The sequence below is a fragment of the Lepisosteus oculatus genome, chromosome 1, assembly GCF_040954835.1.
Source record: "Lepisosteus oculatus isolate fLepOcu1 chromosome 1, fLepOcu1.hap2, whole genome shotgun sequence".
Classification (NCBI taxonomy): Eukaryota; Metazoa; Chordata; class Actinopteri; order Semionotiformes; family Lepisosteidae; genus Lepisosteus; species Lepisosteus oculatus.
This window is the reverse complement of record NC_090696.1, coordinates 36,613,674-36,624,986: the sequence shown is the minus strand read 5'-3', so window position 1 is coordinate 36,624,986 and position 11,313 is coordinate 36,613,674.

Below are 11,313 nucleotides of genomic sequence, written 5' to 3'. Positions count from 1 at the left end.
TCCTGAAGGTTTTATTTTAATCTATGTCATTACATCTATAGATTTAACAGTTACCATTAGATCAGGGGTGTCTTAATATAGCAACCAGTTAACTGCAGTTCTTTGCACTTCCATTCCAGAAATAAGTCATAAAGTACAAAACAGTTTAACCCCCTTTTAGGTACATTTGACTCTTTTAATTATTCATATAAAGTGGCCACGTTAAGCTATATTGGTATGTTTCACTAAGGAGTTGATTATATTCCACTCTGTTTATGACATTGTCAAAACAGGTCTTGAAATTAACAAAAAAAAAGGGTAATGATTTTGTAACATCCGTTGGATTCTTTGTTTGGATTCCAGTATACCAGCTAGACTTAGAAGGATAGAAAGAAAAAAATGCTTTTCAGTGTCGTTACCTGATGAAAATGTAGTTTTGTTCTTTGCTGTTCTTGTTGGTTTTATAAAGGCATGATTACCATACCATAAATAGAAAATGTATTTCTCTCGCCCTGCCCCCTGGTACAATGACCATCTGTAATCCATGAAGGCAGCCTCTCGCAAACTTGAGCATAGTTGGCGTCTTTCCGGCCTAAATCTACATTACCAGGCTTGGAGACATTACTTATCTGACTATAAGGTTACCATTGTCACACTTCAGTTACATAACCACCTCATGTCAAACAACCCCTCCAATCTGGCTTCCGTCAACTTCACAGCACAGAACCGGCCCTGGTCAAAGTCACCAACGATCTTCTAATAGCTTCTGATTCTGGTTCTCTTTCCATACTCATCCTTCTTGATCTCAGTGCTGCTTTTGACACTGTTGACCATAACATCTTACTCTCTCGTCTTGAGACTGTGTTTGGAGTTTCTGACACTGCCCTCAAGTGGTTATAATCTTACCTCGCTGATCACTATCACTTTGTCTCTCTTAATGGGTACAGGTCTGAAATTGGTCTTGTTAAGTCTGGTATCCCTCAGGGCTCAATACTGGGCCCCTTGCTCTTCAGCATTTACACGTTCCCTCTTGGTCAGCTTTTAAGATCACATGGCCTCAGCTTTCATTTTTACACTGAAGATACTCAAATATACATCCATACCAAACCTGACACTGACGTAGCTGTCTCTATTCTATCTAATTGCATCTCTGACATAAAAATTTGGATGACTCAAAACTTCCTTAATCTCAACTGCGACAAGACTGAAGTCATGCTTATTGGTACCCCCCATCAACTTCGTAAAGCCAGTCTTGTAACCCTTTCTGTAGATGGCTCTGTACTTGAGCTTCAATCAAAATTGAAAAACCTCGGGGTTATATGCGATTCTGGCTTAACATTCGACCCATGTGCAGCATATTGTCAAAACATATAATTTTCACCTTAGAAATATCGCAAGACTACGTCCTATGGTATCATTAACTGTGGCTGAAAAGCTGATCAACACATTTGTATTCTCTCGAATTGACTACTGGAATGCTCTACTTGCAGGGGTATCAAAATCTACTCTGAACAAACTGCAGTATGTCCAAAATTCAGCAGCCAGAATCCTGAGCAGGTCTAGTGCAAGTGTTCTCATTACTCCTGTCCTGGAGTCCTTGCACTGGCTTCTGGTCAAATTCTGTGTAGACTTTAAAATCCTCATGCTCACCTATATGGGTCTGCATGGCTTGGCACCTCAGTACCTGTCTGAACTATTATCGCCCTACTCCCCACCTCGCAACCTCCGCTCTTCAAATTCTTCCCTCCTTACTGTCCCCCAAGCCCATCTACATTGTATGGGTGATAGGGCCTTCTCCTGTTATGCCCCCAAGCTCTGGAACTCTTTGCCCAAGGATATCAGAGAGTCACCCTCTCTAAACTCCTTCAAATCTAGACTCGAAACCCTCTTCTTCAGAAAAGCCTTTACTTAACTGGTTCCATTCTTCACCCCTCTGCTCTTCTTAGTACCACCATCCACGGTCTCCCCTATATATTGTAATTGTGTCTTATCTTGTGTATTCTCCTTATTTATTGTTGTAGTCTTCTTATTTATTGTTATTGTCATCCTGTAAAGTGCTTTGAGAAGCCACCTTTAAAGGCGCTATATAAAATAAAGTTTATTATTATTATTATAAAACATGCTAGACTAAAACTTTAATGTTTTTTGTGTACAATTTTGGTCACCAATTTACCAACTACTCATTTGTAACTCATTGTATTAGCCTATTGTGTTTCATGTTAATGTTGTGGGTTGTACAGTACAGTTGTAAAGTATTTGCTGTTATTGAACATGAACATGAAGACAATTCTCCTTCAGATTATGCCAAACGTGTATGAAAGGCTGACACAATAATACAATAAACATAAGGACATTGCTGACCTATATCTGTTTGTGTGGCTACACAGCTTTAACTTGTCAGCCGATTCGTCCTACATTCACAAAGACCCATTGCATATGTATATTTAAATAAATATATATGCAGTATTCAACTGAATAATATTTTGTGATCCAATTTAATAAACGGTAAAAATTAATCCTGGACTGCAGTTGTTCTTATTTTGTTGCTTTGTGGTATATAATGTGCATGCATGTTTGGAAGATATTATCAAACCAAAAGAATTAGTAGAGTGTACTACAGTATATCTTTTATGGACACATCTATGTCAATCCATCCATTTTCTAACACTTTATCCAAGACAGGGTCATGAGGGAACCAGTGCAAGCTCTTTTGGATGCAGTATTATTTAAGATCCCATTAATATGATGTCAGTTTCTCAGTAACTGATTTCATTCAGTGCCATAGCTTCTATGCTATTGTTGTAACAGAAGAAATAAGGTTCTTGATCCCGAGATGAAGTAAAACAGATGAGTTTATTGCATGCAAGGAACAATAAAGCCGAAGTCTTGTTTCCCGCAAGAAACAACAAAACCGAAGTATTGTTCACTGTATTGTTACAAACTTTTGGGTTATATACAGTTTTCTTCTCCGTTTCTGACGTCACTCGGTTTGATGGTAAAGAGGGGGGTTCATGGTATTTGGCCAGTTTATGATGTTCTGGGCAAATGGTCAGTTTAACATTACACCCAGGGGGGTTCCTAGCTGGCATCTGCAATCCTTATCAGTTAACCCCCTTTCCTGCCATAAACCCCTGCTTGTGACTTGGAAGTCTAAACCCCCTACAGAAAAGATTAAATTCAAACCCCCGTCTTCACATCTTTCTTCATTCCCCCCTTATAAAATATGGCATACGTCAGTGTAGCCTATTTTTATACATACAATGTCAGGGCAGATCTTTCCTTTCTTGGCGAACAGGTATGTATTGCCATGACATTGTTCGTTCCACGGTTATGGCAAGATGTGATACATGTTTTTGTGCACGTGATGATTACAATTATACATATAAACAATACTATTCCTACAAATAAACACTGTAAAAAAGTTCCGCCCCAGGCCCCAAACACAGACTTTACCCAAGATCCAATTCCCCAATTTTCAGTATAATAGTCCTGATATTTCTGTCCCTCATTGTAAATGTGTTGGGCCAGATCTGAGATGTGCTCAGAATTATCAGGGATATATGTGCAGCATTCAGTGCCAATTACTGCACAAGTTCCTCCTTGGGCAGCCAGTACATAATCTAAAGCTAGTCGGTTCTGCACGGCCACTGTTCTGAGGGCTACCATCTCATCATTAACAGCCTTCAGACTAGATGAGGTAGAATTTGCTAATTCTTCTAAAGTCGAGGCCATTTGAATTAACTCTCGACTCAGAAAGTTCATGCCGGCTTGTGGAAATATTATACCTAAATAATATTCCCAATCAGCCAATTTTCTTTGTGGTCTGTGGTTAGGTCCGAAGGGGGTGTGGGTTTGAACACGGATATGAGGAACCACATATCCTAAATAACATGAGACAGACCACTGGGCTGGCAACCATGGGTAGGCTCGTTTTCCACAAATGAAATATGTTCCGTTTGGCGCTCCCCATGCCTCTGAAAATAAGAAACTTATACCGAATTGTGGGGTGTGCCGATCCCATCCTGGAATTTGGAAGGTAGAGGTGGATATATTTGCAGCGATGGTAAGTTGGCAACGACTCCATCCAACCAAGTGCAGACCATTAGTGTGCTGAAAACATATGTTTCCCTCAGGTTCCTTATTGAGAGTCAGGTATGGTGGTGTATGGCTTCTGTTATATTTAGGAGCGTAAGAGCCTGTGAAACTCGTGGGCTCTAAGCCTCGCTCCTGTAGATATTGTAATGTTGTGCAGGTTAAAGTCGTGTTATGGCAACCCCCATAGTTTGTCATATTAAAATCTCCTAAATTATCCCTCCAAATGATCATGCCTATGACTTCCTCGAGACGCCAAGGAATGGCCCCCATAGGAAGTCCTCCCTGTACATATTTGGGTAATGCGGCACACACCCAGCAGGCACTTTGGTTGGTTTTCTTAGCTGTCAGATAGGAGAGGCCTAAAAAGGAGGCCATCACTAGGAGGCCTGTTTTCCCTTTACAGGGTGGCAGTGAACAATAGTCTATTTGCCAGTGTCTAAAGGGCCCCTCGGGTGCAGGACGTCGAAGATTAGGAGCCCGAACCGGCAGTGCTCCAGAGGCTTTTTGGCACTCTCCACAGCGTTGTACCACATCAGCTGCGAAGGGTGTGAAGCCTGTGCCCACCCAGCTCTGAGCAAAGCGTCGAGTCATTTGGCTAACACCTGGGTGCCCTGTGGAGTGTATTTGCTGTGCCAGGTAGGGCATTAGTTGCTTGGGACAGGCGGGTCTGCCTGTACGCTGGCACCTCCAGGTCCCATCCTTCTGCAGCCCCACATTGCGTTCCATCCAGGTCCATTTCTCAATCCTTGGAGCCTGGGCCTGGAGCTCGCTGAGCTGTTCCGTCCGGAGTGCCTGTATGTTCACTGTGCAAACTGAAATAATCTGAAGAGGTTTTTCTATAGCCCACTCCTCCCATTGCCCCAGGGCAGCTTGACGTGCTGTCCAGTCTGCTAGCTTATTGCCCCTGTCCTTCTGAGGATCATAGCGGCAGTCAGGGGGGAGATACCATAAGTATCTTTTAATTCCTGAAGCGCACTCCAGGTTCGCTGCATCCCTAATTTTGGGTGCGGTACTTCTCTAGCCCACCGGTCAATATCCTCCGGTTTTGGATTTGATCGTATTGGGGGTTCAGGGAAGGTAGGTGTGAGAACGGACCCCCTCGGCGGGGTGCGAGACGGAGTTAGAGTGGCGCTGTCATCAACGGCACCAGCCCCTGCTACATCAAGTCCTTTCCCACTTCGAGTGAGAGTACAGACCTGCGGGCGCCCTCCCTCTAACAGGGGAGACCCTGATCCGTCTTTATCACACTCATACCAAGTGTTATCCCAATCAGACCCCCCTTCTCCATATGGCCACTGAGGGAATTGATCCCAATTATTTTCGTTTCCTGCCTGTTTGTTCCCCTGTGGGAGAGCAGGATATAACTTAGTCGCCGGCTGTAGCACATTAACCAGTGCAGCGTGACCAGGAGTTAATTCCTTCTTTAATTTCTCATTCTCCTGTACTGCCTCTTTTAGTTTTTTTTCTAGTACCTCTTTTGCCGCGAATAAATTATCTTTCCTCTCATTTAACGCTTTTATTTTTTCTGTGAACTCCTTCTCTTTTCTATCCCATTCTGATTTCTCCTTCATGCTAATCTGCCACCTCAGGTGTCGGCCGATCACCAGGGCTGCAGCTAAATCTTTGTTTTTGTTCCAATGTTCATACGCTTTTTTACAGGCATCTTCGCCCCAAACTCCTTCTGACAGACTCAGCTTCTTCCTATATTTCTCTTCCCTTTCAGTCAATTTACACTTTTCCGATATGTAATCAGATACTTCCACCACTTTCTCAAACACCCAATTAGCACACATGTTTGGTTTCTTTAGGATTTACTTTTGTCGTGTGTGAGGTAACAGCTCATTCAGTAGGGGGATGTTTTCACTTGGAAAAACCTGTGCATTACTGCACTCATTCAGCTAAGGGCGTCTGTTACCTCCAGATCTAAATGCCTCTCCGAGACTTTAGAGAGGACTTACACCGCACTGTTCACAGGTAAGAAACGAGACCTCGAAAACCCCCTTTCTTGATCAGTAATTCACCATCCCCAGAACGCCAGCATCGCTGCTTTTGCCCCGGGGTGGACTTACGTACTGAGCTCAATCAGGGCGATTCTCGGGTCTCAACGTCCTTTAAATCCTGCTACTTAATGCTTTGCTCTTTTATTATGAGGTGTGTTTATGTTAGTGTCGTGCGTGTGTATATGTATTTCACAAACAAGGAAAACACCAAAAACATACATACATATATCTCTTCTACTCCTGTTTCCTTTAAAACAAAAAAAAACCACGCCACGCCAATCTGTGCACGATCAAGGCGTAGCTAATCTCAGGACCCCGGGCGTAATTAAAGCCCACACCAATCCTGGATTATACGTGCATTTAATGCACCACTCAGCTCCAGAACCCCGGGCGCAATTAAGGCCCACACCGATCCCGAGCCACAGAACTCCGGGTGCAATTAAAACCCACACCAGTTCTGACCTTCAGAACTCCGGGTGCAACTAAGACCCACACCAGTCCTGAACTACGTGCATTTAATGCACCACTTGCTCTAGAACCCCGGGCGCAATTAAGGCCCACACCGATTCAGAGCCTCAGAACTCCGGGTGCAATTAAGACCCAAACCAGTTCTGACCTTCAGAACTCCGGGTGCAATTAAGACCCACACCAGTCCTGAACTTCACGGTAAGGGTCCAAAACCCGTTCAAAACTCCACGCGCAATTAAGGCATACACCAGCTTCGAACGCCTGTACACAATACCGCGGAACCCCTGCCAGACCAAATTCTGGGCTTACAGCAAACAACCCATTACATACACCGGTGCCTTCCCCGGGCCAGAGGAATTCAGAAACTCACGTTTACTCCGTCATCTCGGGCGATTCTCGCAGGGAGCAGAGATTTCCCAATTGGTCAGAGAGAGTCGGGACTTTTAAATAAAAGAGGAGTCCTTACCTCTAAGTTATGTGCGCGCTGACCGTCTCTCCTGCCGATGGGAAGTTCTGCGCCTTCTGGAGCATCCGCCGACTACGACAAATTTGTTGTAACAGAAGAAATAAGGTTCTTGATCCCGAGATGAAGTAAAACAGATGAGTTTATTGCATGCAAGGAACAATAAAGCCGAAGTCTTGTTTCCCGCAAGAAACAACAAAACCGAAGTATTGTTCACCGTATTGTTACAAACTTTTGGGTTATATACAGTTTTCTTCTCCGTTTCTGACGTCACTCGGTTTGATGGTAAAGAGGGGGGTTCATGGTATTTGGCCAGTTTATGATGTTCTGGGCAAATGGTCAGTTTAACATTACACCCAGGGGGGTTCCTAGCTGGCATCTGCAATCCTTATCAGTTAACCCCCTTTCCTGCCATAAACCCCTGCTTGTGACTTGGAAGTCTAAACCCCCTACAGAAAAGATTAAATTCAAACCCCCGTCTTCACATCTTTCTTCACTATGATGCTAAAAACTATGCATTAATGTTATGTTTAGTAAGAATATTATCACTATATATGTCTTGGTTCTTTAGCAAATAGTAAGCAGATATCTCTAAAATTATTTTTCCAGGAAAAAAGTCATCATGCTGTAAGGAAAGAGATGATGTGGAAATTCTTCTGTTGTATTTCTGAAAAAAGTATAACAAAATATAACTCTGTGTTCATTTAATATAACGTCTTCTAAATGCAGGTCACTGTCATCTTAACCATTATGAAAGTTTAATACATTCACTTTTTTAACTTTACATACACATAAGAGGAAGCTTTATGTTGTGACTTTTCAACAATATACTGTATCCTGTAATGTATTCTGTTTTTGATCAAAATAATGAATTCATAATGATTTCTGTAATGGATAATAATTAAAAACACATTTTTATAGTTTTTTATCATGAAGGTGTGTGTGTGGAGGGAAGAGCCAAGTCAGGGGGAGGGAGGTTGGAAGAAAATATACAGCAGACCTCACGCACATCTGGAAATAAAAAGTGAATTTAGGCCTTGTGATAACCCCAGGCTGAAAACACTCCACGCCAGATGAACAGTGATATAGCAGGTGAAGCCAGTCTCCTGTTATTTCTCCACCTTGTGGCACAGTGTGTTGGTCTTGTATTACTCATGACAAGTGAAAAACAATTTCACTTGTTACAGTCAGGCACAATGCCAGGATGTGCCATGAGAGCTTCTTCTCACAGCTCAGTAAGCACACCTCCTGACCTGAATTCCACCTGCCATTTAGTCCAGGACCTAGAAAAAAAAAACATTTTGAATTGTGTCAGGTTTTGCTGAACCATATGGCAATTTTATGATATGAAAACATATCCACTGGAGACTGAGTTCAGAATCACAGATGCATTTCATATGAGACCAGAGCTGGATCTGAGCCGGGGCCTACAGATATAAACCTGTATATGAGTTCATTATAGCACCTAGCTGTGTAAAAGAAATCACAAAATTGTTGACAAATACTGAAATAAATATTCAGTAGAATAACTGTGAATATCATGATAATTTGTAAGCTGGTCATAAAATAAATAATTATTACAATATGAATTCACTATACAAGGTCAAAATACTTGAAGACAATTTATGCTTTTCATAATGTATTTTGTTGATCTTGATGGTATTCTAATATCAACGTATTCTAAATATCAAATATCTAAATATCAAAAGTATGTCAAAAGTAAGAAAAGATTACTTGCAGATGTATTTTTGCTTGTTTTGTATCATTTTGATTTGACTGTTTTTACAACAGGCCTTTTTTCTATACTGTATATTGAAATGTGTTCTTTGCTGCACACCTCTGGTGGTTGTTTAAGCCACACAATTTAAAATGACTAATTATATAAATTAGGAATGCTAAATTCTGGTCTAGTGTAACCTACTATTTCTATTAACCATGGAATCGTTTTAATAGTTTCTATGTTAATAATAATAATTAATTCAAATGTTCTTTTATTAAAGGATTGTGTTTAAAAAATTACACATGTTGCAGCATCACAAGTACTCATTTTTTTACTGAAACAGTCACATCACTATATTCTCAGCACTTTCCAGTATACGGAAATAAAAAGTGACAAAGCTTATCATCCCAGTGGTTTTTCAGTCGTAACCCACATGCTTCCAGCTTGATAACTGACATCTGTGCCAATCTATCAATATGTGTCACTTCACTGCCTGAAACGTATGCAAGTTTTTGGCACTGTTTTAATATCTGTTTTCATTGCTTTGTCCTCATATTTCAATATTCCAAAACCAATTAACTTTTTTTTTCTCCTGAATACTGCCTAATAAACAGCATAATTTTAAAATCTGGGCAATGGAGTAGAACACAGATACAGACAATGTGTCATTTCTTTAAATATTTAAAGCTCTTTCACATTTGAATTTTTAAATCTGCATAAAATTATAATCATGACTACAGTACCTATAAAATATTACTAATTAGAAACAATTGGATATTGCATAACCGAGAGTAGGGAAAATGGTTATTTCATTCTAATGATTAAACTAATAATTCTGCCTCTCAAAGAAAATGTTATGCAAACTATGTGAATTGCTTTGTCTGAAAATATTACTTAATTGCACTACATTCAGGGAGTGAGACATATAAAGCATACTGGAATATTGTACAGTATACACTGTATATATGCATATATGTACTGTTGTCTATTTACTGCAAATCTGCTTACTTAAAATCTTAGACAGCAATTGGGAGAAATTCAAAACAGCCTGTATATCATAGTAGCGAAATCACATACAGTATATGCAGGTTGTAAAATTGCATAAATGCTACATGCAGCACAGTTATCATTTTGTAAACATATTACTATTAAACACATAAATAAAAAACCCTGTATGCTAGTTTCATAGAATTCTTTAATATACTGAAAGGCTTTATTTATAATTCAAGTCATGAATTTAACAGCAGTAACTTTCTGATTAAGCAGGAAATTAAGCAAAAATGAAAACAAAAAAAACTAAATTTTGATCGGCTCTCAGCTCACTTAGTATGTATATGAGCTTGTTAATTTTAGCCCTCATTAAACTCTAAAGCACTGACATCTTGAACCAGGCAGCAGATTTTTTTTCTTCATGTTTCCAAATCATTTTTTGCAATCTATAGCTGTAAAGCTGCAACATACCAAAAAGCAAATTCACATGAAAATAATGGAAAACAAAGCAAAGCAAAGTCAATATCTATTTTCAGTTATGTCAAATGTAAGCAGATGATTTTTAAGTGCTAATTACTTTCAAATAAAAGGACTAATACATACCTTCTATGTGTAATGATGGACATTTTAAGTGCTAATTTACCACAAATAACTAATACCTGTGTAGCTGCCAAGACCCAGAACAGTGCTGCAACAAAAAGGCAGCAATGTAATTTTTAAGATGCTATATATAGCCCATGGTGTTCATTAGTTTAGTGATTTGGAGTACAAGAAGCAAAATAACATATTTAACATTGATAGTATTTTTTTTGTCTCTTAGAAAACATTTAATGTTCATTATACTTATCTTCAGTTGAATGTACAGACTCTTATTTTGAATTCATAGCATTTATACCTACATAAGCAATACTGTAATACATATACTATATATGTTAAAAATGCTATTATTATATAAACTTCTATTTAAACACAAATAATTCAGCACAAAGCACAGTCAAACAGCCAAAAATAGTGCAGGATAGTGTAATCATTGGTAGATATTTTACTGTGACTGTGTATCATAAATAATTCGAAAAATTATTTTGCTGTATGATACATTATGAGGCAAAACTGAAATCTTAAATGAGTGGTCATTTCTCCTTCAGAACAGCATTGGTCTTCAGCTTCTCCACACAATATGACCACCTCACTTGTTTACTGTATTTTTTTATTTTCACCTGTGATGGCAATTTAGTCAGCAGTCATTACATTAGTCAATAATCTAATACTTCTATAAATACTGAGGTGAAGAAAGGATTGTGAGTAAGCAATATACAAATCGTGCATAAATGCAAATCATGCCTAATACAAAAAAGAAAAAAGGGAAAAGGGCTCACACTTGTCTTAATCATACACAAAAGGCAGTTCCAGAAATATTGTAGTACTGGAAAGCTTTTTTTCTGTAATTATTTAACTGTGAAGCAGATCTATTAATGTGGCTTTTGTATCTGGGAAGTGTAACATCTAAAGTTGCATAAATCTTTTTACATCACTACTGTTGAAGCTGTTATAATAATTTAATTGTTTCATAGCAGCAGAAGCTGCATTGTGGTGTTTAA